At 51.6% G+C, this 25118-nt stretch overlaps 1 protein-coding gene across 3 annotated transcripts in view; it reads right to left on the bottom strand.

Moving 5' to 3' along the window:
• ADD2 (adducin 2) overlaps window positions 1–25118 on the bottom strand; it is a 72775-nt gene that overhangs the window by 43205 nt on the left and 4452 nt on the right. Inside the window, exon 1 of one of the 3 annotated variants that reach the window (XM_053269369.1) lies at window positions 596–617. The exons of the other annotated variants lie outside the window; for them this stretch is intronic. The gene's annotated coding sequence lies outside the window, so the exon portion shown is untranslated. Of the gene's footprint in view, window positions 1–595; window positions 618–25118 lie in introns of those variants that run through there. 3 annotated transcript variants of the gene reach the window in all.

Genomic DNA, 25118 nt, shown 5'->3' with positions numbered 1-25118 from the left:
ACGGCAAAAGAAACTGAGGATGACAATCACAGTCTGGCTGGATCACTCTCGTCTCCTACTAAACCTCCCCAGCAAGGCATCCAACTGGAATGGAACAACAACAACAACAAGCTGGTCTGCAATATTACGATCAAATGCCTCCCCAGATCTCCAGATGTGTGGCAGCAAATTCAGAACGACACAGGCCCCGTTCCTTGCAAAGTGCATGGAGCAAGGAAATAAGGTCACTGACAGATAAGCTGTGTGCCAGAGGAGGTCAGCACCTTCCATATGTCCTAGCGTGAATCAACAACCCAGCCAGGCCAAAGGGGGAGAACGGTCCTTTCTGATACATGGCGTGGCTTCCTTAGCTGGTGTGTCTTGCAGACAAACACCACAATTAGATACAGAGGCAAAACATCCCATTCCCCCCCACCCACCCCCACCCCGGCTGCTCCCTGCCCTCGCCAGCCTTCCTGGTGTAAGATTTCCCCCAGGGCAAAACTGGCAGATCCAATGGCAGCTGGCATTTCCTGCCTGTCAAGGAAAGGGCACCGCCTGGTGAGTAGTGAGGGAAATCTGCTCCCCTCTTCTGCATTTTCAGACAGACACTGACCTTTCGTGGGCCTCCCTTCCCCCAGTGTGTGGAACACAGACAGCAGCATCCGACACAGTTGGTGCAACGTCAAGGTATCCTTTTGCCATGGCCCTGGGCATGGAGGTCCCTCAAAGGCAGTCTGGGGGTGGGCTGTGAGTGGCGGCAGGAAGCTCTAGTCGCGTAGGATTCACCCCCTCCACCATGGCAGCCAGAGGAGGCAGCCCTGCCTTCCTCCTTGGACTCGTTTGAGGACTAGTTTGCTGGGCAGTGGAGAGGCTCCCCAGCCTCATCAGAGCCAGCGCCGACAGAAGAGTGGGCAGTTGCTTTAAGCTCTGGCACGTTGTGTAGGAGGAGTGGAGCTAGAGGCAGGAGCCGGGGAGCAGACCTAGTGGAAGGCTCCATTGGGACTGGAACTGTGCTGAAGCACCATCCTCCCATCCTCTGGCAGGAGTCTGCACGGAGCCCTGGGAGCTAGCCGTGGTCCTGTTCCTTGCTGACCTTGGACTCCTGGAACTCAGCAAACTCCTGCCAAGAACAGGATATTGTTACACAATCGGCCATAGAGAAGTCATGACAGCAAAGCTGGACTTCCAAGTTTGGAGGCAGGGTAGGGAGGGCATTTCGCCTAATGCCCGACTCGTGTGCTCTCCAGAGGCGCCTAGCTGGAAACAGATTGCTGGACTTGATGAGAGGTGGGCCAGCGAGATTCTGATCCAGTTGGACTCTCCTTGTGCTCTAAATCAGGGATTCTGAAAGAATCGGTCCCAGTGGCGGTCCCAGTGGTGGTTGACTCAGAATTCCAGCCTCGATTCAAACACCAGCTGTGTGCATTAAATTTGGAACTCCTGCACACGTGGCCTGAGAGCCCAGATGAAAGAGGCAATTCAAGAGCCACGAACGACTCAGGGCTTCTTTGCTTCCTATACAGTGCTAGTCCTTCAAATGGGTCTGGAGACGGAGGAGAACCGAGGGATTATCTCCAGTCCGCAGAGAGCACAAACTGACCCTAAGAAAGAGAAACGGACTCCTCCTTTTCCTTGGTGCTTGAGAACATAAGTAAAGGCTGCCCTTGCTGGATCAGGCCAAAGGTTAATCTAGTGCAATACATCGTCTCCAGCAACACTGAGCCTGATCTCTGGGAAGCTCAGAAGCTGGGAAGGAAGGCGGTCACCCATTCTGCAGCATTCAGGGCAGGGCAGGCGGCCTCTGACGGTTCTGCTTGCCCACCAAAGCCAATAGCTGTTCACAGACTTCTGCAGGGAGGACCAGCCACCACAGGGACTCCCTCTTCTCCCAGGGGGCTGAACATCTTCTAGGAATGACGCCTCTCCCTGGGCTTAGATTTGATTTGCCACCTTCTTCCTACTGGCCATGCTCCTGTGCAGGAAGCTGCTTGGCAAGGGAGACACACTTGTGCACTCAGGACCTCTGTGTGATTTCCCTAGCAGGTGTTTTCCACACAGCTTCAACCGATCCAATCACTCACTCAACTGATCAACCCAGCAAACATAAGGAAAACACCCAGGTAAACACACTCTCCGTTCCCCTGGACATAAGCCCCAGCTCTCCGGTTTGTGCCAACATGCAGATCTTAACCTGAGGAGGAAGCTCGAGGATGTGCACTAACCTCAGCAGCCTCCTCCTCTCTTCTGGTGCTTCTTGCCAGCTTTGCAAGGTGTGTGAGGAGAGGCTGGTCAAGGGAAGAGAGCTGGTCCTGTGGTAGCAAGCATGACATGTCCCCTGCAGTGTGAGCACTGCAAGATACTCCCCTCAGGGGATGGAGCCGCTGTGGGAAGAGCAGAGGGTTCCAGGTTCCCTCCCTGGCAGCTTCTCCAAGATCAGGCTGAGAGAGACTCCAGCCTGCAACCTTGGAAAAGCCGCTGCCAGTCTGGGCAGACAATACTGAGCGAGATGGACCAAGGGTCTGACTCAGTATATGGCAGCTTCCTATGTCCCTATGTAAAGCTCCTTGACAATCTCGCAAGGGTCAGCACAGTCCTACAGAGCTGCTCCAGTAGCAGTGAGGGGGGCATCCTGCCCTCTTTCTGGCACCCTGATAACTTGCCACCTCACTCTGGAAGGGCTGTGCCTGCCACTTGGCTGCTCTCTACCTCCCCCCCCCCCATGGGGAGGTGTCCTGTGGGTGTCCTGGCGGCTGTTCTCACCCCGAGAAGCATCCTAAATCCGTCTCACCATTTTGTCTTGCTGGGCCTTTCCCTCTCAACTGCCAAGAGTTGCTGAGACCAAAACAAGCATCAGGGCCAGCACCATCAGCATCTCGCGAGCCGGGACCTTTTTCGTCTTCAGCAAAACAAAGCCCGCTTGCAGTCCCAGCGAAATTGGTTGCCTCTTACAGACACCGAACGCTGCCAGCTCTCCAAGCCAGGAAGGAGCAGCCCCAGATCAGTCCTGCTCACGAAGAACAGATGGGGAGCCCAAGAGAGGAATGTTGGGAGGCCGGAAGGTTTGGCCGAGGGCAGCAAACCTCAGCTGGCCACGGGGCTGCTGGCAGGTAGCAGGGCTCCGATGGAGGCAGACGGATCAGGACCTGGAGGCAGCGCAGAGCAAAATCTCATCTCAGCAGCTCCCAGGGCTGAATTCTATATATGGGCACAGAGCATTTCCCCTGCACAGCACACCAGACAGTTATTAAAAATTCATCAAGAAGCCTCCATCAATCTGTTCTTCCTTCGTGTACAGAATGGAAAGGCAAAGAAAACAGTGGCATGAAAAGAAAATAGCCAGCGTTTCTTTAAAAAACGCCATTTTGCTTTTCCTTCCATGCGTAGAGGTGCTGATGGCTCTTCATGCTACCAGCCATTAGCAGAACTTCAATGTGTCCTCCTGGATTTCGGTCTTGTCGACATCAGGAATTCATTGTGGCTTGGCGCCAGCCTGCAGCCGATTCAGCGAGCACAGCAGCAGCCTCACATGCTAGTACAGCATCTGCCCTGGAAGCCTTTGGGAGATGGCGGAGGTGTGGGCGTCTGGCGGCTGCAGGGACACGTGCGAGGGGGTGGGGCGGGCTGAGGAGGGAGGCAACCGGGCAGCGCAGCAGTGGGTTGGTTCCTGGGCTGGACTCCTCTGGCAAGCTTTTGGGTCCGGGCTGAAGGGAGCTCATGGGGTTGTTTTAAGGCCAGGGTTCTCCAGCCTGGGTGCTTGGAGGTTGTTGGACCCATCTGGGGACCCAAGTTGGACGACCGCTCTTTTAAGGAATGATGAAGGTAGCACAGAAGAGGGATCGCTCTTCTTTGTGTGCATGCCTTTTTTGCCTCACTCTTGTCTCTGATCAAACAGGTCTTGCAGCCGCAGTATCCAGTGGTGCCCTTTGGACCGGACGTCTGGGTGGAAGTCCGGTCCCCTGCAGGCCTGCCCCCCCCCGCCACCAATGCTGAGCCTGAGATGGTCAGTCACTGCCATGCCACTGCTGGCCCACCTGTGCCATGCCAGGCAGCCTGGAGCGCTGGCGTGACTTGCCCAAGCGGCGGCTGGGTAGGCAGCGAAGGCTGGCTGAGTGCTGCCTGCCAGCCTGACCAATCCAAGCGGGCCTGGCGTACACGGTGGCGTTGGGGCCGGGCAGAGCGAGAAGGCTGAGGAGACAACTCAACCGCTTCCGCCCGGCCATTCAGCGGCACCTGCATGCTGTCTGGGCATGCACACCGGTGATGCCGTCATGATGCCTTCAGGTCACCACGCCATTGAGCTGTGTGCAGCAGCACACACACCGCACAAGGCCCAGGCAAGGAGGGAGGACAAGGAGTGCCAGTCGAAGCAGCAGCAACTAGCCAGGAGGAGCTGCGGCTGACCTGAGCCAGCAGGCTCAGCTGCCTACCAGGAAGAGGAGGAGGAGGGTGGTGGTGGCGGCGGGTGGGGAGAAGAAACGGGGTGGTGGCGGCAGCAGCCAGGAGGGAGTGGGAAAGCTGCAGTTGCTAGGTCTGGGGACAGGGATGGAAGAAGATCCCCTGGTGAACTGGTTCCTGCCACCCCCCGCACATTTCTCCCCTGCTGCCCCTGCCTTCCGCTGTGTTTCTCTCCCCCACCCCGACTGCCTTTGCCGGAGTGGAGGTGAGGGAGGAAGAGGGGAGAGTGGAAGGCTGGAAGGACTCTGTCTCCATGCAAAATTGGTTTGGTCTGGCTTTCCAAGGCTTTTAAATTGTTCTTGAACGTTTTTAAACGGCTGTAAATGGTTTTTAAATGTGTTTTGATTGTTTTAAATGATGGTTAGTTGTGTGTTTTTTTTAAAAAAAATTCCTTGTTGTGCACCACCCAGAGCCTTTGGAGAGGGTGGTATAAAAATGTAATGAATCAATGAATAAATAATAATAAATAAAATGTGGTGTATGCAGGTTAGCGGGAAGTTTCTTATTCAGAATTTCTTTAAAAAAATTTTTTTTATTCCACCTTACTCTGAGCATGTTCTGGTGTAAAAAGTAGTGCATTCAGCTAATTCAAGTGGCAGGACTGTCCATGCAAAATGTGGTATCTGCAGGTCAGTGGGAAGTGTCCAGTTCAGAAATTCTTCCAAAAATACAAAGAAAGAAAGAAAGAAAGAAAGAAAGAAAGAAAGAAAGAAAGAAAGAAAGAAAGAAAGAAAGAAAGAAGGTTCTAACCTTTCCCTAAGCATATTGTGGCGGCAGGATTGAATCTGTGTTTGCCAGAGGTATTTAAATATTGGCAGAATCGATGGTGGTCAATGCCACTATTTTCACAAGAACTTTGGGATTGCAATATTCATGGTGCCTGTGCTATGATATAATAAAGGTATCATACAATGATATAATGGTATGATAAGACAGACATGCCAAGGCCACAATGAAGTTTGGCTAACAGCACAGTAAGGGGCTAAAGACAGAAGGGAATAAAAGGTTCTTGCTTATCCCCCAGCTAGCATGGCTACATACATCATTGATTTTCATTGTTATCTGCAGTGCTTATTTAACGGTCTCAATTGTAAGGTGCCCTAAAGACAATGTTGCTGGTGGAAAAGCAGGAAACAAAAGTCTCCTGAGACCTTGTTTGCTACACTTTGAGCCCTTTGAAATGCTTACCTCCCCGCAGACAATCCGGGCTGCTGCCGGTCTGGGTGTGGAAATTGCACGCCCAGATGTGCGGCTGCCCCCTTGGGCAGCGCAGAGGGCCAGGAGCCAGGGCGTATCACCCCACCCCCGGAACTCCCATTATGCACGGCGTGAATACTCAGAGCATCGTGGGGATGCCACCGATGCCGGCCGCAGCTGCCGGCAGAGTCAGACAATCCTAAAAACCAGGCGAAGGGAGTGCTTGCTCCCTTAGCCTTGCTCTGGAGGCGGGCTCGCTGCTGCAATGCTGCCGGGAGCTGAGCGGCTCCTGGCGGGTCTCATGAGCAGGGGAAACCTAGCTGGGTTTCCTTATCTTGGTTTCCCCAGCGTGTGAGGACAGCTTCTTTATATATTCTACAGATAGCAATAGCACTTACATTTATATACCGCTCTATAGCCGGAGCTCTCTAAGCAGTTTACAATGATTTAGCATATTGCCCCCCAACATTCTGGGTACTCATTTTACTGACCTCGGAAGGATGGAAGGCTGAGTCAACCTTGAGCCCCTGGTCAGGATCGAACTTGTAACCTTCTGGTTACAGGGCGGCAGTTTTACCACTGCGCCACCAGGGGCTCTTTCATAGTGTCTAAAGGTGCATATCCACGAGGGGCTTCAAAGAAGAAATTAGCCAGATCTCTCTCGCACAAGCCTGCATGCAAGCATAAGTGTGTGTGTGTATCCATCCATCCATCCATCTATCTAGGATGCTTATGTTGCAAAGGCGGCCCCCGTTGGCCCAGCCCATTAGGTCCAAGGACCAAAATTACCTATCTTGCGGCAGGGGTGGTGGGGTGGGGCCCCAAAAGGCCTCTAGGTCCAGGCTCCAAAACTACCTAGGTGCACCTCTGACAGTATCCCTCTGGTGACTGTTGCTGGTGCCTACCTGATGTTTCTTTTTAGAATGTGAGCTCTTTGGGGAGAGGGAGCCATCTTTAGTTGTTATCATTTCTATGTAAACTGCTTTGAGAACTTTTGTTCAAAAGCAGTATATAAATATAAATATAGCAGCAGCAGCGCTTCAAAAGCCTTCCCAAACAGTTTGACAAAACTTGATAATGAGATTCTCTCTGTCCTACATTCGAGAGGGCCAGAGCCCAGGTTCACTTTTAACATGAGCGTGCCTACAGTCATTCAGGTGCAAAAGGTGTTCATGTGTACAGACACCTGCATGCATGCATGCACAGCATAATGTCTGAACAGGGCAAACTATAAATGTACAGTACAGAAGATAAGCAAGGTGACCATTCATATCGGAACAGCAGTCACTGGTGATAAACACAGTTCAAGAAACATCAAAGGGAGACTCCAGCCTGCAATTGGCAATTGCTGGAATTTACCGGGAAGTTTGATTATATCGGTTGACGCTTGATTCAACATAATGGCCTCCTCTCCCACCACCACATCAGGCAATCTAATAAGGCTAGAATGGATTGTGTTACCCCCAGAGACAGATGTTGAGAATGGGCCCTGTGCTTATCTGGTACACACAGAAGTGTCACAGACTGGATCTCTTGCATGGCTGTTGGCCCCCTCTTCACCATTTCACGGTTTTGTTTTCTCTATAGCTATGCACAGGAGATAGCACTTCATGCCTGTGAGGACTTTGGCTCCAGTCCGTGAAAGCATCTGCCAGGAAAGAGCGTGATGCCTCTTTGATAATGAAGAGTCTTGCAGCACTTGGAAGACTAGCAGTCTTTGAGGTGCCCACGACTCTTTGCTATCAAAGGGTCAGTGGGTATTTAGCCAAGTTTCAAATAGCCAGAGAATATTTAACAATGGGGTGTTGCTAGGTACTGAAAGGATCCAGGCCCTGGGCCCCTAGCCCCCAGCTTTGATAATCAAACTCAGTCATAAACCCCCAATAATAATTACATGTTTTTTAAAAGTCTCCAATATCCCAATAGAGTGCCTATGGAGGGGGAAGCAGCAGAGACCCTGGGCACTTTGCAGATCATGAGCTACAACAGTGTCACTGCTGTCCATGAAGTGTGCTTCCGTCCTGCCTGTGTTTTGACATTGCAGTCCCTGCGCTGTCAGCAAAGTGCCGTCCACATTTCCGATGTCTTCTTTCGGATTTTATCCTTGCATTTTAGTCCTACAACATTGCATGTGCGTCACCAAAAAATAGCCATATTTTCCCATGGTAGGAGGGTTGTGCAAACTATATATGCAGAGAGCTTATATCAAATTTCACCACCATCTGGGAGACATCAGGTTAATCTGCAGGGGTTTGTGTGAAACTGGCCTGGGGGTTAACGTGTGCGCGATGCAACAACAGGACAGAAGATTGGACTAGATCTGCTGAAATTAAAACTGTTAACCATCAACAGGGGTGTCATTTGGGGGTGGCCCATGGGGCACAGGCCCCCAGTGAATGGCTCCAAATCTCACCACCCGTCTCCTCCCTTTAAGTCCTCGTCTTCCAGCAAAGAAGTGCCACTGGGGAGGCACCACCTGCATGGAGCAGGGGATGGAGAGACCCCCTGGCCTCACCTGGGCACTTTCCAGATGACACGCTGTTCAGCAGGTTCAATCCTGCCAAGGCAAAGCATTTGTTTTACTACTTCGGACAGTATGTCCTTTATGCTGAGGACAAAGAGGGAGGAGACGGGTGGTGAGATTTGGGGCTCTGAGCCATTCCCTGGGGGCCTGCGCCCCATGGGCCACCCCTAATGACTCCCCCATTTAACAGTGGGGCACCCCTTCACCATGGCTCTCCCCTGCAGGAAGCTCCGGGATGCCTTCTCTCCATCAGGAGTGCACACCTCTCTGCAGGGCAGTCTGCATCTGTCTCCAGCCTGTTGGTTTTGTAAAAGATACAAAGCATCCCCCACAGCCTGGCCTCCCCCGTGCTCCTATTCCTGAGCCAACTCCATGGCTGCACCAACACGGTTAACAAAAGGGCGACGTGGGGAGTAACAATGAGTCAGGAGAGCCGTCACAGCACCGGGGAAGGGGCCGGAGCGCAGGGGGTGAGGGCCGTGGGCTCCCCTCCTCCTCAGGCACAGCGTTCCCTTTGGATACTGCGGCCTGTGCTTGAATTGCCCTCCTTCCATCCCGGCAGGGCTCTTGGCATTCACAGAGCCGCGTGGGTCAGTAGGAGATGGCTGGCCGAGGCACGGCCCCGTCTCCCGGTGGGTGGAAAAGCCAGCCTCAGGAGAGAGTGCAAAACCAGGAGAGCTGGAAACGGTTTTCCTTCCAGCAGATCTAGTCCAGCCTTCTGTCCCGTTGTGTATCCCACACACATTAACCCCTAGGCCAGTTTCACACAAACCCCCGCAGATTAACCCCATGCCTCCCAGACTGGTGATACGTGGGAGGCAGTTCTTTTCTGCATCAAAAGAGAAGCCATGCTTCGCTCTTTCGTTCAGTGAGGAAGAGGCCTTCAGTTTTCTGCATCAGTTTCCAGACGGCGGAACATCTGACAACCTGGACCTGCCTTTCACTGAGTCAGACCATGGGTCCATTGTGGCTGGGGATATTGGGAATTGTAGTCTAACAACATCCAGGGCTCCGTGTTCCCTGTGGCAGGGACCCCCAGATGTTCTTGGCCACAGTTATGGATGATGGGAGTCATCGTCCAATGACATCTGGGGGCCCATGGTAGAGAACCCCCACAATAAATCATTGCCTGGGTAAGATGTCCCTATAGTGGCTTCTTCCCACCAACCCGGGCTGCCGAGTGGAAGACACCCTCTGCCCTCTGGCAATCCTCTCCTCTTCTGTGACACGACCCAGACTCTCCAGCAAGCACCGCGAGTAAAGGAACCACACCAAGAAAGGCCTCCAGTTCTCTGAGCACCAAAGCGCCTGAACGTTGGCTTCAGTAAAAGTAATTAGCCATTTCATTGGATTGATTCTGTCAGTTTCCAGGCTGGCCTGACACAGTGCTTTGGACCCAGGAAATTAATTAGAAACACCGCTAATGAACAAAGCAGACCAAAATGATTAGCAGAAAACCATTCCACTCCAAAAAGGACAATTACAGCAGCAAACGGATGCTGCAACTTCATCCAACTTCATCCATTTGCGTCTGGTTCCTGCACGTGAGAAATTTTCTCTTGCAAAGCAAAGGAATTGTTGCTCTTTGGAGGAAGCCTGCCTTCTCTGCAGTAATGTCTGATGAAAAGATGTGCACAGACATTCCCCAGAGCTGTCCTGCTGAATCACCCAAAAGCAGGGTTTTCCATCTTGGGTCCCCAGACACTGCTGGATTGCAACACCCATAGTCCTTTGACCATTGCAGCTGGGGATTATGGGAGTTGTAGTCTGGGGAGCCAACTATGAGAACCAAAGGCCCACTTCATCCAGCCTTCCATTTCCAAAGGTCCAAAGAGCCAAGGTCCTGGGGAAATTGACTTCGGGAACTATGGGGCCAGAACCAGACCCCACACATGTGGGTTCCGCTCCCTATGTGGCCAGCCAGCAGGGCAACACGTTGGAGCCTTCTCTGGGCTGTGACCTCTTCCTGGGGGCTAGGGCCCCTGGGAATTCCTTGCCATGAGATGTGGTGATGGCCACCAGCTTGGGTGGTTTTAAAAGGAGTTTAGACAGATTCATGGAGGACAGGTCTATCAGTGGCTACTAGTCTGGTGGCTGTGGGCCATCTCCAGCCTCAGAGGCATGACGTGTCTCCATACCAGTTGCAGGGGAGCAACAGCAGGAGAGAGGGCATGCACAGACCTCTTGCCTGTGGGCTTATCAGGGGCATCTGGTGGGCCACTGTGGGAAACAGGATGCTGGACTAGATGGGCCTCCTTGGGCCTGATCCAGCAGGGCTGCTCTGATGTAGGATAGGGGTGGGGGTGGGCAACCTTGGCCCTCCAGCTGTGGTTGACCCCTGGCCACAATTTATTGTAGTCTAGCAGCATCTGGGGACTCAAGTTTGAGAACCGTGGATGCGTGGTAGCGGTACCCCATTATCTCTGCATCCGTCTCCGTTCACAACATCGTCTTGCAAATTGGATAATCTCGTTATTATTCATTTATGTTCTCTCAGGCTTTAATTTTCTAACAACTGCAAATGAAGAGAGCGTTTGCTGTGTCATCTGAGATTAATCACTTTGCCGCCGCCTTGCCTTGTCGATTTTATTCTCGTTTACTCTCTCTCTCTGTTGTTTGAAATCAAATGAGAAGGAAAGACCCTCCCGAAGGCTGCTTTGGCTGACAGATCGCTTGAATCAAGCAGAGGCCTGGGCAACCACCCCCGCAGCCCCGCTTCCTTTCATGCAAGTCAGGAGGAGAGCCCCCAGAGCCCCCTGGCAGAGTGCCAGCGAGACCTCCAAATGGGGCATCTTTCCCCAGGAGGGAACCAGCTTAGCATCTGGCTGCAGGCCCTTCTTCACAGGCCTTCTCCTTGGCAGCCCACATGCAGGGAGGGAGACAGGAGTGTCACAGCCATTGAATGGACTCCTCCTCCGGGAGCAGGAATGCAATAGAACAGACAACATTTTAGGACTACACTTTGCTGAGCACTCCTTGGGTTACTGGAGCTCCCTCTTCTGTGTGGCCCTCTCCATTCAAGTACCTCTTCCGCTTCCCTCTTCCTCCTTTAGCCTGGGGCTATCACAAAGCCATCCAGGGCTTTCCTCCGGTCCCCCCACCCACCCACCCCCACCCCCACCCCCAGAGGGCCAGCTACCGCCTCATTATGCAGACTCTAATATGCAGAGGGCTAAAAGCCTTTCTGAGAGAGAGATAAGGGAAGGATGCAGGGTTGGGAATAAATGGTTTTGCTGGGATTAAATGCCGGTTTTGAGCTTGCCGACATGAGCCAATCAGTCCATTTCAAAGAACTAGGGCTGAGATGAGTGTCAGCCCAATTCGGGTTTCTGGAGAGAACTCAGGAGGTTCCTTTTTGTGTGGGAGGTCCCACCCTGGCTCAAACCCGAGCAGCATCTCCCAATAGGGCTGGGAAAGGTCCCCATCAGAAGCCCTGGGAAGGTGCTGCTGGTCAGCAGAGACAGCCCAGCGGCAGCTGAAGCAAGGCTCTGAGTCAGGAGAGAAGTTCCACTGCCAAGCTGTGATTCTGTCCTGTGACAACCACCCCGGGCAGAACCTTCTGTAAAGTGCCAGAAGGGCTGCTTCTGTGGGGTGGCAGCTTTGCCCTCAGCCCAGCTGCCCGCCCCGGAGCCCGTCAGCAGGCTCCTTCTTCCCCCTCCCTCCTGGGCAGGGGCTCCCAATACCTTGGGTGCCCAGATGCTGTGGACTACAACTCCATCAGATTCAGCCACAAGGCCATCATGGCTGGGGATGATGGGTTTTGTAGTCCAACAATATCTGGGCACCCAAGGTTGGGCGCCCCTGCCCGAGGGAAGAGCTCAGAACCTAGACAGGAACCTAGAACCCAGGGACAGGGCTGCAGCTCAGTGGAAGAACATCTGCTTGGCATGCAGAAGGTACCATGTTCCATCCCTCTTCCAGCAAGTAGGGCTGGGAGAGAGTCCTGCCTCCCTTGGAGAGCCGCTGCCAGTCAGAGTAGGCAATACTGAGCTAGATGGACCAAGGCTCTGACTCCGTACAAGGCAGCTTCCTATGTCTCTAGACTCCCTCGCCTGCCATCAGGGGCCAGGAAGCCTAGCAATAAATCCCATCCACACCTCTCCGTTGCAATTCTACCTGTTAAGACATGTGGAATTATTTAGTGAATCTGTTGGAATCTGCGCTTTGTTAAGAGCTCTGCATTGGCCTGGAGCTATTCTGTGTAAACAGTACTCAGGCATCACCGTTGTGCACATTTTAACTGTAAGCTGCTTTGGAAATCAACCTTGTTAGGAAAGCAGGGTACAAATACACCAAGCCAGCAAAGCACCGGGCATCATCAAGTACAGATGTCACCTCCGTCTGGCTTTCTGTCCTACTGACTTCTTTCTTCCCTTAGAAAGCCTGGACCAGCCTTTCACCCAGGGCAAGCCACAATACCTCAGGGGTTGACTCTAATTATATGGTAATTGCTTGCATCCATGGAGAACAGAAGCACAGAACCCTCCATTTTTAATTGGCCTCAATGGGGACTTCAGCTTAAGAGCTAAAGGCAAGTCAAACTTCTGAAGCTTTACCTCCAGAGGTAAAGGTTCCAATCTACCTTGACTGGCTGCAAGACAACACCAGTCTGTCCATGTGCAGCTTTTATTCGTGCCTGCAAGGATAATTTTGCATGGATTTGCTCCTGCTACAACTTTCTATTTATTTCATTCATCTGTGGGGCTTTTCGGTACAGGCAAATTAAACACCCTACAAGTTTTTGGTGCATGCCCCAGTGTGCCACATCCCCTTAGATAGCACAGGGAGCATCAAACTGGTACATGAGATCCCAGGACAGCAAAGGAGATGGAAGTTTCCTATCTTTTTTTTTGCTTCTTTCCTGGTTGTAGGCTATTTTAACCAAGTGCATATTAAAAGCTTTATAAATAATACTTATTTATTCAATTTCTATACCCCTCCTTCCAAAAATGGCTCAGGGCAGTTTACACAGAGAAATAATAAATAAATCAGATGGCTCCCTGTCCCCAAAGGGCTCACAATCTAAAAAGAAACCTAAGATAGACACCAGCAACCGTCACTGGAGGTACTGTGCAGGGGTGGATAGGGCGAGTTACTCTCCCCCTGCTAAATAAAGAGAATCACCACGTTAAAAAGGTGCCTCTTTGCCAAGTTAGTAGGGGAATAATAGAGATATATTCCCCTTAGGGGATGGGGTTGCTCTGGGAAAAGCACCTGCATACTTGCAGGCAGGAGGTTCCAAGTTCCCTCCCTGGCGGCATCTCCAGGTAGGGCTGGCAGAGACTCCTGCCTGCAACCTTGGAGAAGTTGCTGCCAGTCTGGGTCGACAATACTGAACTAGATGAACCAAGGGCAGGGAGGAGAGCTGGTCCTGTGGCAGCAAGCATGCCTTGTCCCCTTAGCTAAGCAGGATCCACCCTGGTTACATGTGAATGGGAGACTAGAAATGTGAGCACTGTAAGATATTCCCCTCAGAGGATGGAGCCGATCTGGGAAGAGCAGAAGGTTCCAAGTTCCCTCCCTGGCTTCAAGATAGGGCTGACTCCTGCCTGCAACCTGGGAGAAGACGCTGCCAGTCTGTGTAGACAATACTGAGCTAGATAGAGTAAGGGTCTGACTCAGTATATGGCAGATTCCGATGTAGCTATAACTGAGTGGATGTGTCAAAGAACCTGGGCCACCCAGCTCCTGAGGACCTCCCAGCTCCACCTTCCTATTTCCTTCATTATCTCTCACTCCGAGGGGCTACCAGGGAGAGGGGCGAACACAGGCCCCCTCTCCCCTAGCTACGCCCCTGACCAAGGGTCCAGCTCAGTAGAAGGCAGCTCCCTATGTTCATGCACTGTCTCCAAACATATCTGCAGGCAACTGGAAGCCAGGCAGAGCTGGAGACCAGGCAGGGCTAAGCCACGGAGAACTTCCAGGAGGGAATCCAGGATCTGCTGCTTCTTGGTGCCAAGGAAGAGACTCAGAATCCCAGGCACAACTGACGGGGAACTCCTCCTGTGCCAATCCCTTGGGAATGCTCAGGAGCTTGGGCAAGGCCCCCTCCATGCTCCTGGGCTGCTCCAAGTCGTCTCAGTGGGGCTGCCGTGACAGCTGTACCATCAGAAAACGGGACAGTTGCTAGCACGGCGTGTTCCCAACGCATTGCGATACAATCTGTATCCAGCTCGTATTCAGCTCTTTTACAAACCAGGGGGTGCAATCACAGGAACCTCACCAAGCTATGCAGCTTTTATACTGGTTGCAAGCTTAACGATGACCTTGATCCTCCTGCTCCTCGTTTCGAGATGGAATATACCCCTTCATGACCACACTAACGGCACACTGCAGTAACAATTTAACCTTTTCAAATCAAGTATGGTTACTGTTTGCTGTTTGTAGGAGTGTTTGCAGATGGATGCTGCTTCGACGGGGTGCGGGGTTGGCAGCTTCAGCCTTGGAAGCAGATTGCTCACCAGGCAGGGAAGACAGGAACTCTCCTCTTGGAGCGGAGAGGGAGACCGGCTCCCCAGAGAAGCTTCTGCCTAGCCAGGCATGGAGAGGAGCGGAATAAGGCATCTCTGCAGCAGTCTGGGAAGGAGCTGCCATGAAGCACGAGGCTCCTTTACAAAGCAGTGTGGCTCAGAGCAGAGGCAGGGCATGACGAATAAGAGGAGGAGGCTCGTCAGTCTGAGAGAGGCAAGGCGTCTGATACCATCAACCACCCATGGGGCTGCCTCTCAAGTATAGGGACTGGAGGCACTGCTTTGGAGTGACTCCGGTCCTTTCTTGGGGGGAGGGTCCCGAAGGTGGTGCTGAGGGATTACTGCTCGGCCCCGTGGCCATTGGCCTGTGGGGTCCTGCAGGGTTCGGTTTGGCCCCCCATGCTGTTCAACATCTACACAAAACTGCTGGGAGAAGCCATCCGGGGAGGGACTTGGACTGAGTTGTCAACAATATGCCGGTGACACTCAGCTCTCTCTCTCCTTGTCACCTGATGCTAGGGAGGCAGTGGATGTCCTGAATCGGGGGCCGTGATGGGCTGGATGTGGGCTAGTAAACTGAGACTGAATCCAGGCAAGATGGAGGTGCTGTTAGTCAGTAGGAGAGCCAATCGATTTGACTGGTTCTGGATGGGGTTGCACTCCCCTTGAAAGAGCAAGTGCACAGCTTGGGGGTACTACTGGACCCGGCTCTGCTTTTGGAAGCTCAGGTGGAGGCAGTGGCCAGGGGGGGCCTTTGCACGGCTTCAACTAGTGTGCCAGCTGCGTCCCTTTCTCGAGAAGGCAGATCTGGCCACAGTTACCCACGCCTTAGTCACGTCATGGCTGGATTACTGTAATGTGCTCTATGTGGGGCTGCCCTTGAAGAATATTCGGAAACTGCAGCTAGTGCAAAATGTGGCAGCTAGGATTTTATCCAGAGCTGCCTGTTGGGCTCACATCCACATCCATTTTGAAAGAGCTGCATTAGCTTCCAATCCATTTCTGGGTCCAATTCAAGGTGCTGCTTCTTACCTTTTGGGCCCTGGATACCTGAGGGACTGCCTGCTCTCAAGGGTTGCTGCCTGATCAACAAGGTCATTTGTGGGGGGTGCCCCTGATCCATGTGCCAACAATGAGGGAGGCTCCTTGTTGTATACGCAGGACGGGGCCTTCTCAGTCATGGCCCCCAGACTCTGGAAGGCTCTCCCGGTGGGTCTCTGCTCCCCAGTCTCCATCATAGTTTTTAGAAAGCAAGGGAAATTTTGGCTTTTTACCCAGTCTTTTGAATGAGTGTTTTGTTTGCTGCTGCTTTGTATCTTGTGGTTATATTGTACAAGTTCTTTTTTTTTTTACTTTTAATTAGATTTGTATTGTTATATTCCATTTTAATTCTTATTTTGCAGTTTTTATGGGTTTATATTGTTTTAAATGTTTGGTAAACCTTCTTGAGATTATTTTAATGAAAGGCGGTATAAGAATTTAACAGACAAGCAAGCTATCCTGGAAAGAAGCCCAAAGGGGGGCTAGCAAGCACCACGGGACACCCCCTCCCGGGGGGGGGCAGTGAGCAGGCTGAGGCAGCACCCTTAGGGACCCCCTCTGGCCCTTAGATGGGACCGGCGGGGTTCCCTTCAATTATTCCTGTACTTTTAAAGCAGCAACAATAAAAAAGCTCTCAGAGCGGTGTACACAGAAAAAAAGAGGGGAGGGAAGTACAAGAACATGAAGCCGATGTCTTCCCAAAGGGGCTCACAGTCCAAACAGAAGCCCAGGGAAGCCACATACCAGCCACGGGAGGGAGGGACAGGAACTGCTCCCCCCCCCCGCATTTAAAGGAACTGCCCCATTTGAAAGGTTCTGTTTTGCCCAGTTAGCAGGCAGGGTGAATAAAACCCCAGCTGCCCCCCTTCTTGTCTGGGGAAGGGCTGCACCTTCACGGCAGAAATCAGGGCTGCCACCTTTGCTGGCAGAAATCTGGGGAGGGTCCCCGCCTGGAGAGCCCCTGCTGGTAGTGGAGACCTCCCCAGACGCCGTTGGACTACAGCTCCCATCATCACCAGCCAGAACGGCCTTTGGGCCCACTGCAGCTAGCTAGGAATGATGGGAATTGTAACCCAATACTCCGTGGGAACCCAAGATCAGGAACGCCTGTTGTAGGCAAGACCAACTCATAACGAGGCAGCGGCTTCATAGCCCATTCGCCAGCAGATTCTCCTGCCTCACCTGACTCACGCGAGCTATGTAAATGAGCTGGAAGAAAGAAACCACACAGCATGAGCACTTGTTGCAGTGGCTGCACAGGGAGTGGGGCTGTAGCTGGGTGGTGGAGCCTCGGCTTTGCACGCAAAAGGTCCCAGGTTCAATCCCTGGCAGCCTCTCCAGGGAGGGCTGGGAAAAAACCCCTGCCTGAAACCATGGAGAAGCTGCTGCCAGCCAGTGCCGACACTGCTGAGCTAGATGGGCCAGGAGTCTGATGGACTCAGTATAAGGGAGCTTGCTATGGAAGGGATTCATTTCTCATGGGGTTGTTGTCCACCAGGCTGCACTACAGAATCAGAGAGGGCCCCCCCATGCCATAGGCAGGCAGGCAGGCAGGCAGGCAGAGATGCCCCCCACCAAGCAAATGAGGTGGTTGCCTGAAGCAGTGGGTTCCAAACTGGTACCACAGGCAGGCAGCAGAGCGCAAGGCAGCCAGATCAGAGAGGGTGGGTGGGGTGACAAGCCTGCTTCAACGGAATTCACAGCTGGCCCAAAGAGGACAGAGCTCAGCAGTCGCTGGATGCATTGGCCCTGCCTGACAGCCCAGAGGGATGCCTGTTAGGAATGGGGCCTAAAGAGCAGGTGAGAGGCCTCCACCTCCGCTCCTCCCCGTCCGGCTGCCAGACCAATGGAGCTGACCTCACATCATCAGGGTAGCGACTTGCAAACATTCCTCCGAGCAAAGAGCAATTTACGGTCCTTGCCTGCCAAGGAAATTCCACGGGCGACCTCAGTTGCGGCTCCAAAGACACATTTCCCTTCCATCCTGCAGTAATGAAAAGGTCTGATCTGCCCACACTCTCCCAAGGAGACACAGCAGAGTCTGGCTTCAATGTCATGTTGGCAGCAGAGAAGCGAGACTCTGCAAAGGCCTGCAACGGTGCCCGATGGGCTGGGTCACATCAACAAAATACAGGGCTAAAAAGGGGGAAGCTTTAAAGAGGCTGATAGCAAAACCAAACCAAACCAAACCACCGAGTCAAAAAAAGAGAGAGTAAAACAGATTTCCGTTGAGCTTCAAAGTTAGAAGAACAGGTGCTGGTCGGGTGTTCCAGTTTCCCAGGCAGGAGACCACCCCCCACCTCACCTCAGAGGAGGGGCATTTGGAGCAGGGTCTCCCCTAGTGAGGACGGGGCCGGTCCATACAGGAGCAGCAGTCCAATTATGTACGGAGCTGCATCTTGGGAAAGGGCTCTCCACAACAGCAGCTCAGGAGGCAGGCTTGATGGTGCACCAACAGGGTGCAGAGTCCGTGTCTGGAACCTCACCACCTGCCAGCCATTACTGATGAGCTGTGCAAGCCCCTTTCCCAAATGCCAACGCTTCATTTAAAAGCACTTGGGCATTTGAGGAGAAGGTCACACGGCTGGCCGGGCACTCCGTCAAAGTGGCACTTCCATGGCCGCAGTCTTTGCTGACTCACGCCGGCCGGCCGTGTGTGCTGATTCCCCAACTGGCCACTTGGCCAAGGCTGGCCTGGGGGGCAAAATGTGGGGCTGCTAAAGAGAAGCCAGCATTTATACAGTGCTTTATATAGGAAGATGTTTTCCATGCCAGGTTCTGTGGATTTTACATATTCTTGCCTAAGGATGGTGTATTTTGCAGGGCACTGCATTAGTGTTTCGTGTTGCATTGCAATTCTGTTGTTCCTACTTTGTTGGCATCTCCAAAGACGACTCCTGCCTGCAAGCTTGGCAAAGCTGCTGCCAGTTTGCATAGACAATACTGAGCCAAATGGACCAAGGGTCTGACTCGGTAGAAGGCAGCTTCCTATGTTCCTCCTTCCAAATGGCCAGACGAATGGCCAGAGGAACGTCCAATTGGAAATTCCATGCATTCCTGTAGCCCTTTGGAAGGAAACTGGGTGCGGGGGGGGGGCTTTTCAGTGGTCACTCCCCATCATTCATTTTAGTACATTCCCTAGAGTATCTACTTTGCATGTAGAAGGTTCCCAGTTCCCTCCCTGGCAGCATCTCCAGATAGGGCTGAGAGAGACTCCTGCCTGCAATCTTGGAGAAGCCGCTGCCAGTCTGGGTAGACAATACTGAGCTAGATGGACCAAGGGTCTGTTGAAGGCCTCTTTCTAAGTTCCTGCTGGTGAAAGAATCTGTTGCTTTAAGTTGTGTTATTCTAATTGTTCTGTGATGAACTAATAGAAGATTGATTTGCAATAATGTTTCTGGTCTGTGGCTTAGGCATCTATTCATTGAGGTTTGAGTGCTTGGTGTTTTGGGCTTGTCTCAGGAGGAAAAGCAGGAAACAAACAATAAGCAAAGACAAAAGGCTGTTGGCCTGCCATTAAAGGGGGGCAGAGGATGGAGTCGCTCTGGGAAGAGCAGAAGGTTCCCAGTTCCCTCCCTGGTAGCATCTCCAAGATAGGGCTGAGAGAGACTCCTGCCTGCTACCTTGGAGAAGTGGCTGCCTGTCTGTGTAGACAATACTGAGCTAGCTGCACCAAGGGTCTGACTCCGTATATGGCAGCTTCCGATGTTCCTATGCTACCCATGACATTTTGTTTGAGCAAAGTGGCTTCATTGAGGGTCAGGACCTACTGAATGTCAGCAATGGGGTGAGGGGAACTGGAGTGTGGTGTGGTGTCTGGTGGGTCCCCATCCCCTGATCCTGTGCCTGCCTCTGCTTCCCCCTACAGCTCTTTGACCACATTGCAGAATGTCTGGCCAGCTTCATGGAGCAGCTCCAGATCAAGGACAAGAAGCTGCCACTGGGCTTCACCTTCTCCTTCCCGTGCTACCAGAACAAGCTGGATGAGGTCAGTCCCGTCTGGACCTCCGTGGACCTGGGGGCTCAACCTGGGGGTTGAGGTTGGGCTTCCTGGGGGGGGGGGGGTCGTACAGCTGAAGGAAGGCTGAGGATATGGCAGCTTCCTGTGGTCCTGAGTTCTCCTTCTCAAGCTCTGGTGAGATGGCCCAGTTCATTTCAACAAGATTTCCAGAGAAGAACTTGCCAGGAGACTGTGCTGCCTCACAATCTGGAGTTTCCACCTGCACAGCAAAAGATCTACAGGCTTCTGCTGCCTCTAGTCTGCCCTGCTCCTTAGATGCCTCTGCTGTCTCCCAGCAAAAGATGCATCTTTAGTGATGCATCTCTAAAATGTCAGTTACATAAAAGGAAGAGTGGGGTGGTGGTGGTGGGAGATCAATAAATGTACTGTGACCTCATAAAAATCAGAACTGGGGTAAAAAACCCAAAATGGAAGCAATGGGATGGAGATCAATATGGAATCTATGGAGAGAAAACGGAAATTGATGGGGTGAAGCCATGATATGACACTTCTTGCTGTTCCCCGCCTTAAAATATCATCCTAACACAAAACAATATTTGTCATCAGAAAATGGACCTTAACTGGCATGACCCTCATTTCCAATCTGAACATTGCACAGACCAGTCAGAAGATCAATATTAATCCACTCAACTGTTAACATCGGTGCAACAGGAGAGGAACATACAGGAACGTAGGAAGCTGCCATATACTGAGAGTATATATCCTGAGAAGGAGGAGGCCTCTTGTCATTAGCAGCCAATGGGGAATAGAGAGGCACCTGCTCATGAAACACACATTTCATTCCAGAAAAGAAGCAAGAAAAGCGACAGAGAGGTGAACCCTTTCTGAGGAAGGAATTGCTGTTTGACACATAGGCTGAAGGGAGGTGCAACATATTAAAGGTGGCAGGGACTACTGTATTGCTGCAAGCTCAAATGCAGCCTCAGCTACCTCAACGAGGTTGGAAAGATCACATACGGAGTGGGAGAGAGAGGACAGACATGGCACTCAGCATACCGCCTCTTGAGCATCCCTCCAAGGAGGGATTCCCGCATTGGTGGAGAAATAACCCTTTAGGGGGATAGTGGCAGATAACTGCCTCTGTGATATATCTTGGAAAGATACTATTTTAGTCAGAGCCCATACCATGAGTCCCTGTGGAAAGATGGGTGCTCAAATCTGTCCCCTTCCCCCAGGGGACAGTTGTTAACAGAGACAGTTCAAAAGCACCTCCACAGCTCAGGAAACAATGAGCATCTTTCTCTCCTGAGATGATTTGTGGAAGGTCTTGTTCTGGGCATTCAGAGCAACTCAACTTGAACAGGGGAAAGCCAGCTATAGAGGGCACCCATTGGCTAATACCAGTGACATCAGCAATACTGGCTCTATAGTGCAGAATTCGCCTCAAGTGCAAATACAATTCTATCAGCATTTTGTGAAGTACTTCCTCCCTTTGGGCAGAAATGTCAATTATTCTGCCAGCCTAGGCTTTCACTCAAAAATGATGTACAAGTTAAAGCTACAGAAGCAAAGAAAGCAGCATTGCAAGATGGTCTGAACTGGGGCAGGCACAATGAGTTCCCCAGATACTTTCACCCCTTCTGATTTGCTTTTCTGCATGAACCAGCTGGTCACAGAAATATTTATACCCCCCCACCCCCACCCGGTCACTACTGCTTGGGGTGGCTCATAACATTTATAAAATAGTTACAATGCAAAAAACAGACTAATAAAATCAACCAAATTAAGATAAACCAGTTAAAAAGCCAAGCTAAAACCACAAACAGAATTACAGATTTTAAAATGTCAAATTAAATGTTATTTTAAAAAACCTAAAAACTAAGAATTGTAAAAACTAAAGAACCTACCAGAGATAAGCAACAGGTGAAACATCAAAAAGCCTCTTAAAAAATATGTGTTTTATAGGAAGCTGCCTTCTACCAGGTCAGACCATTAGAAACATAGGGAACCTGCCATATACTGAGTCAGACGATTGGTCCATCTAACTCAGTATTGTCAGACTGGCAGCAGCTTCTCCAAGGTTGCAGGCAGGAATCTCTCTCAGTCCTATCTTGGAGATGCTGCCAGGGAGGGAACTTGGAACCTTCTCCATCCCCTGAGCAGCTCCAACCCCTGAAAGGAATATCTTGCAGTGCTCACACTTCTCGTCTCCCATTCAAATGCAACCAGGGCAGACCCTGCTTAGCTAAGGGGACAAAGCATGCTTGCTGCCACAAGACCAGCTCTCCTCTGGCACCAGAGCCCACACAGTTCAGTCAAAGTACAAAATACAGAAGGAGAAGAGGTCTTGTGGCAGCAAGCATGGATTGCCCCATTGCTAAGCAGCATCCATCCTGGTTTGCATTTGAATGGGAGACTACAGGTGTGAACACGGGAAGATATTCCCCTGAAGAGGTGGGGCCGTAGCTCAGTGGAAGAGCATCTGAGTGCTTGCATGCAGCAGGTTCCAAGTCCCCAACCTGGCAGCATCTTCAGATGGGGCTGAGAGAGACTCCTGGCTGCAACCTTGGAGAAGCTGCTGCCAGTCTGGGTAGACAATTCTGAGCTAGATGGACCAATGGTCTGACTCGGTAGAAGGCCACTTCCTATGCTCCCACATTGACCAAAGCAGGCAACACCCTTGGAACTGCAGGCAAAAGCTCTTGTGACTGCACCGCTGAGTTTTGTGGAGTGGAACATAGCCTTCTACTTCTACTCCCTGGGTCCATCTAGCTCAGTATTGTCTACCCAGACTGGCAGTGGCTTCTCTAAGGTTGCAGGCAGGAATCTCTCTCTCAGCCCTATCTTGGAGATGCTGCCAGGGAGGGAACTGGGAACCTTCTGCTCTTCCCAGAGCGGCTCCGTCCCCTGAGGGGAATCTCTTACAGTGCTCACACATCAATCTCCCTTTCATATGCAACCAGGGCAGACCCTGCTTAGCTCAAGGAATAATTGACACTTTCGCCCCGGGGCAAGTAGGCACTCTGAGAAATGGATTTGCAGCAAAGCATACTGATGAAGCTGGCAGGGGTGGTGGCGGCGGCAGAATGCCTGCTTAGAGCAAACTCCTGTGTGGAGCTCGACATCTGTGACAGCTACCAGGTGAACTGCACTGAAGTCAGTTCCTCCCTTCCTGCAGAGCATTTGCCTCACATTTCTTGCTCCTACAACGTTTCTCCTAGTGCTCAGCTGAAATCTACCCTCTGGGACTTAAGGCCTGGAGGGCTGAACAGGACAAGAATCTTAACGGCAGGAGCAGTCTGACAACGGGACCAGTTACCCAGTTGGGGGCAGGACTCTTCCTTGTTGGGGGGGCCTTCAGGCAGAGACTGGAATGGAAAGCCATCTGTGGGGGATCGATTTCTTCTCTGGGTTTCCTGCATCAAGCAGCGGGGTGGACTAGATGGCCTCCATGCACCCTCCAACTCTAGGATTCTATTATTATCTCTTGGGATCAATACAGGAAAGATGCTACACCTTTCTTGCATTTATGACAAACTGCAGAAAGCAGGTGCTACAAAGTGCCTTGTGAGTTGTGGCGACAGCGAAGTCACCCTTTTAGTCAGATCAGAAAGTGAATTGCCCCCAGACAAGTAAATGTATTGCTAGATAAAATAAACACAGTGATCATCACAGGGTGGAACAAAGAAATGAAACTGCCATATACCCTTGGCCCATCTAGCTCAGTCTTGTCTGCACAGACTGACAGCGGCTTCTCCAAGATTGCAGGCAGGAATCTCTCTCTCAGCCCTATCTTGGAGATGCTGCCAGGGAGGGAACTTGAAACCTTCTGCTCCTCCCAGAGAGGCTCCATCCCCTGTTGGGAATATCTTGCAGTGCTCACACATCAAGTCTCCCATTCAAATGCAACCAGGACAGACCCTGCTTAGCTAAGGGGACAAGTCATGCTTGCTACCGCAAGACCAGCCCTCCTCTCAGTGGAATTGGACATGATGGCAGACGCAGGCTTGAAGCAGCAATTCTCTTGCCGCCACCTCCACCTGAAGCATCGAGAGAGATTCCAGGAGCAGAGCCACAAACATGCCACAGAGTTTTCAGCTTCCACCACTGCAAGTGGCAGCCCACCAAACAGAGTGGACGTACTCCATCAGGAGGATGACCCACACCCACCATATATTGATTATCCGTAGGGCATCAGCAAACTTTTGTGCTTTAAAAAGTGAAATAGTAGGTAGGCATTACATAGGAAGCTGCCTTGTACTGAGTCAGACGCTTGGTCCATTTAGTTCAATATTGCCTACACTGACTGGCAGTGGCTCTCCGGGGTTCCAGGGAGGAGTCTCTCCCAGCCCTACTTGGAGATGCTGCCAGGGAGTAAACCTGGGACCTTCTGCACACAAAGCAGGTGCTCTACCACTGAGCGACGGCCCCATCCCCTGTTGGAAATATCTTACAGCAGGCAGTGCTCACATGTCTGTACCCATCGGAATGCAAACCAAGGTGAACCCTGCTTAGCAAAGGGGACAATTCATGCTCATTAACACAAGACCAGCTCTCCATATTTCATCACACCTTGATTTAAATGTGATATGGTTATAAGGAACCAAATAAAAATCATTTCAGGGGCCTGATCCAGCCTGAGGGCCATGAGTTACTCATTGCCAATTTGGTGGTCCAATATTCCAACTAGAAAGGAAATGAATTTGAGGGGGAAATTTCCAGCTGAGGTTCTCAGATTTCGAATGTACGTTCTGCAAAGCCTGTATTGCAAATTTCCACAGGTCACATGCCCTGTAGTAGAAATTGATTCCTTAGCATATTCTCACGCTGCTCTTCGATCATAAGGATCATGAAACTGCCTGTGATAGAAACAAGCAGCCACACCTTTAAAAAGCAGCCAAAAAGAGAGAGATGCGGTCGTTGCATCTTCAAACCACTAGAATTTAAGCGGAACATAACCATGGAAACAGAGATGTCACTTTTCTAAGCCGTGTCGGCTCTCAAACAGAATGCCCATAACAGTAAGGAAACGTTTGCCAATTAGGAAGAGCTACATGAGATAAATAAATTATTTATTCAGTGAAAAGTGACAAGCAGAGAGAGATAAAATGAGGAAGTCGTTTAAGCAGCCTAGAAGATGCAAAACTGAACTGACCCGGGCAGGTAAGAGAACAGGGGTAAAACTTAAAGGTACGGAAATATTCTCAGCAGTTTCAGGAGAGCAGGTGGAACAGCTGGAATTAAGAGGGCGGGAGGCTTCCACTTCCCTCCAGGAGCCTCTTGGCAACCAAGGGGCGGCCAGTTTATTACTCCTGGGGGTGATGGGAGTTGGACTTCAACAACAGCTGGCGAGCCAAGGTCGCCCACCCGTGGACTAATCAGCCTTTCACTTATCCTGGGATGAAAGGGAAGTCGGAGAACTTCCTGCTTTTCTGAAGGGGACTCCAGTCCTGAGCACACTGTCTTCAGACTTCCCTTTCATCCCAGG

This window comes from Hemicordylus capensis, chromosome 8 (genome assembly GCF_027244095.1).
Source record: "Hemicordylus capensis ecotype Gifberg chromosome 8, rHemCap1.1.pri, whole genome shotgun sequence".
In the NCBI taxonomy this organism is placed as follows: domain Eukaryota; kingdom Metazoa; phylum Chordata; class Lepidosauria; order Squamata; family Cordylidae; genus Hemicordylus; species Hemicordylus capensis.
The sequence above is the reverse complement of the archived record's forward strand: the minus strand, read 5'-3'. Positions and strand labels throughout refer to the sequence as shown.